This window comes from Dasypus novemcinctus, chromosome 28 (genome assembly GCF_030445035.2).
Source record: "Dasypus novemcinctus isolate mDasNov1 chromosome 28, mDasNov1.1.hap2, whole genome shotgun sequence".
In the NCBI taxonomy this organism is placed as follows: domain Eukaryota; kingdom Metazoa; phylum Chordata; class Mammalia; order Cingulata; family Dasypodidae; genus Dasypus; species Dasypus novemcinctus.
The window spans coordinates 17909954-17913922 of NC_080700.1; the positions used below are offsets into that span (position 1 = coordinate 17909954).

The following is a 3969-nucleotide window of genomic DNA, read 5'->3' on the forward strand; positions in this document are numbered from 1 at the left end:
CTCCAGTTGAACAAACAATTGACACAAATGACCCACAGGAATTGGATAAATTGGAGGAGCTGACTACAGGCTAATGCTGGAGTTCCAATATCAGTCGCGAATATTTTAATTACCAAACAAACTGACACATTATTAGCTACACACTCCCAAATTTGGCCATATGATTTAAAACCATTTTGCAACAGAGTCCTTCTCATCACCTATCTGAGCAAAACCTTGGACTGTTGGGAGCTTTTACATTCAGCAGCCATTAATTGGGGCTTTCATTCTACTAATTGGTTTCTGGCTCTTTGGTCAAATTACAGCAACATCAACTTTGCTAGCCCTGCACTCTCAAAGCCCCTTGATTTAATAGATTTTTGCAAGTCAAAAACTTTGCCCAATGTGGTCTTCAAATACAAGCAGTGAGAGGTCCTGAGATGCAGGTCACAAGCCCTGTGTGTAGTCTCTCATAGTGGGGTGATAGGCCCCCTCAGATGATGGGCATCTACAGCAACATAGACCTTCTCCTGTCCCTGCTCCACTTAGGCAGTTGCTCCTTCATGTCCTGGACTGTCAGTCTGCACAGCCATGCTCCAGACAGACCAAGGGCTCAGCAACTGGAGCTCTATGCCCAGAGGTGTCTGGAGGTGTTGGGAGGCCTCAGTGCTGCCACTGGTAGTGGCAGATCCTGGGAGAAGAGGTGGAGGCAAAATGTTCTCCTTCAAGCTGCCCAGACCCACATTCAGATCCTATGCCCTAATGCTGACCTGATCTGATGATAGATTTAATTTGGAACCAAATATTAAAAAACAGAAGCAGGTCTTTTTGCCAGGAGAATTGATATAAATGAAGTCAATTTTGTACAAAAATGCATTGTAACAGACACAAATCAATATGATTTGTGGGGAAAGCTGATATCCAGTAATTTTAAAGTTTCCTTTATTAACACTTCATAAAAGAATATTCTTATACTATTAACCAAAATCTTCATACCTCACAAAAATCACTATATTATACAGCTCCTCATTATTCTCTACCTTTCTTTCAATTAAAATATTACATCCAGGACTACCTCTTTCAGTCACAAGCACATTTATAAATCAGCAGTGTTACTTATACTCACTCTAATGTATTACCATCAAATCTATTCATTTCCATACATTTACAGTAAACATTATTAAAAAGTCTACATACATTAAGCATCAGCTTCCATTCTCAACCCATATTCTATTTCCTGGGGGTAGAAAGGGTTATGGGATTTTTCTTTTTGGAGACATGAAAATGATTGAAAATAGAGTGATGACACAGTACAACTCTGTGATGAATATGACAGCAACTTATTGTATACTTTGGATGGATTGTACAAATCATGGGACTGTATAACACAATGAAATATTTGGTGGAAGATGGATTGTGGTTAAATGAACCAATATGAGAACATTCTCCTATGAACTATAACAAGTATAAAATACTAATACAGGGTGTCTGTAACCAGTGGGTCATGGGAAAAATACACCTAATGTAAGATGCTCACTATAGGTAGTAGTAAAGCTTTGATGATGCTCTTTCATAGTTTGTAACATTGTTTCACAACAATGCAAGGTGTTAGTGGTGGGGTAATATATGGGAGCCCTGAATAATGATATGCATGTTTGTTTTGTAAATTCACAACTTTTACTGTACACTTATTGTTTATGGATGTTCATTTATGAATGATAAACATCAATTTTTAAAAAGTTTTTTAAAAATTTCCTTTATTCTAGATGATTCTATGCCATGACAGAAATTTCATTACAAAACCTTCTTCTTGGTGAACATGATGTTCCTTTGAAATATATTGAGCAAACTGTCAACGTAAATGTCCACAAAAAGAAGCAGAAAGTCCTAGGCCTAAAGCAAAAACCGAAATTTAATCCAACAGAGATAGTTATTTTTTGTAAAGATTCCAGGAATGTCAGATTTTGCTTTGATAAATCATAGCCCAAAACTGCCAGAAAACTATAACTTGCAATATCTCACTATTCCCAGCCAACAAATCTGCAGCTTGTCTTTATATTTGAATATGCTGGGAAAAATACCACAACTCAGTCAACAAAATAAATAGATTACCCTCAGGAGGTGGAGGAGGAGGTGTTAAAGCTGGTTGTTTGGAAGTTACTCAGAATGGGACAGAGAAATCAATAGGATGGGTGTTTCTGTGTGGAGAGTTTGTTCCATTATCAAGGGTTATGTGATATCCACTTGTCTTCCAGAATCCTTTGTACTGACAAGTTTTTTAGCAGTTCAAGAACCAAAGTAAATTTCCCATTATTTGTTGGAAGAAGGGTGCCACTCCTGTGCTGGAGACAACCTTATGGCAGTTCTTGGTGAGAATGGCCCCCACAAAAGATGTGTTGCTGCAGAGAAAAATTGATCAGAGTATCAATTTGATCAGAGTAATGCAATAACTCTGATTGTAGTAATGCAATAACTCAAACTGATCAGAGTAATGCAATAACTATAAATCACCCATTGAGAAGTGATGTTTACAAATTGGATTTGAATAAGACCTTGTCTAATATCCAAGAAATACAGAAGGTGTTAAAACTTAAGCAAAAACTATTTGTTAACATGCATTTTGAAGAAATTTAACAGAAATGTCTATCTTCATTGGAATGTACTAGGTGGTTGTAATATGTAATAGCATCACTTAAACATTCAGTAGAACTTATGTATATGCTGGAGAGCAAAAATACCACTGTAATCCTACAATAGGAGGAATAGTAGATTTGAGTTACTTCATATTTTCTCTTATTCAGGTGATGCTGGATCCCTGCATTAGGACAATTTCTGTATTTCAGTGTCTGATACAGAAGGAGTGGATCATGGCTGGCCATCAGTTCCTGGAGAGATGCGACCATTTAAAGAGATCAGAAAAAGAATCTCCCTTATTTTTGCTATTCTTGGATGCCACATGGCAACTGTTAGAACAATATCCAGCCATGTTCAAATTCTTTGAAGCTTCCTTAGTGGACCTTTACAACAGTATCCACATCTTATTGTTAGGAATGTCGCTTTTCAACTGTCCTCATCAATGGGTGAAGCAAACCACAGAATATGAAAATAGTTGGGTGATGAAAAGGGCTTAAAATTCACATTGGTTTGGGACTGGTCTTTTCAATTTACAGCGAAGTATCACACCTTTTTCTGTAATGCCTTATACATTGGGAAGACCATGCCTTGAATACAGAATTGCTCTATGAAATCTTTAAAATGGGCAAAGATAAGCTAGAACTTCACAATAATAGGACTGCTGTCTTCCTTCAAGAATGGACCCATCAGTGACTAATTACTTCATCAAAGGAGAAATTTCTTAATATTACAATTTGCAGCAGTTTGATATGGTTATGAATCCAAAAAAACATATCAGGTTATGGTTGTGAACTTGTCTGTACCTGGGTGTGGTTATGATTAGGGCTCTATTTGTTTTAAAGATTTATTTATTTATTTCTCTCCCTTTCCCTCCCCCACCCCAGTTGTCTGTTTTCTGTGTCTACTTGCTGCTTGTTCTTTGTCTGCTTCTGTTGCTGTCAGTGGCACAGGAATCTGTGTTGCATCATCTTGTTGTGTCAGTTCTCCGTGTATGCGGCACCATTCCTGGGCAGGCTGCACTTTCTTTCACACTGGGCAGCTCTCCTTACGGGGTGCACTCCTTGCACATGGGGCTCCCCTACGCAGGGGACACCCCTGTGTGGCCCGGCACTCCTTGCGCACATCAGCACTGTGCATGGGCCAGCTCCACATGGGTCAAGGAGGCCCAGGGTTTGAACTGCAGACCTCCCACATGGTAGACAGACACCCTAACTACTGGGCCAAGTCCACTGCCTGATTAGGGCTTTAATAGGGCCATGTCATTAGAGAATTGAGTCCCCACCCACCAAGGTGTGGGGACTCACAGACAAAATGTATGGCAAAACAGAGTTGAGGGATTTTAGATGTTGGAAATTT

General features: G+C 38.9%; 1 pseudogene; it reads left to right on the top strand.

The window, feature by feature from the left end:
• Positions 1–693: 693 nt before the first annotated feature.
• LOC101425500 (myotubularin-related protein 10 pseudogene) lies at positions 694–3361 on the top strand (annotated as a pseudogene).
• The last annotated feature ends 608 nt before the right edge of the window (positions 3362–3969 follow it).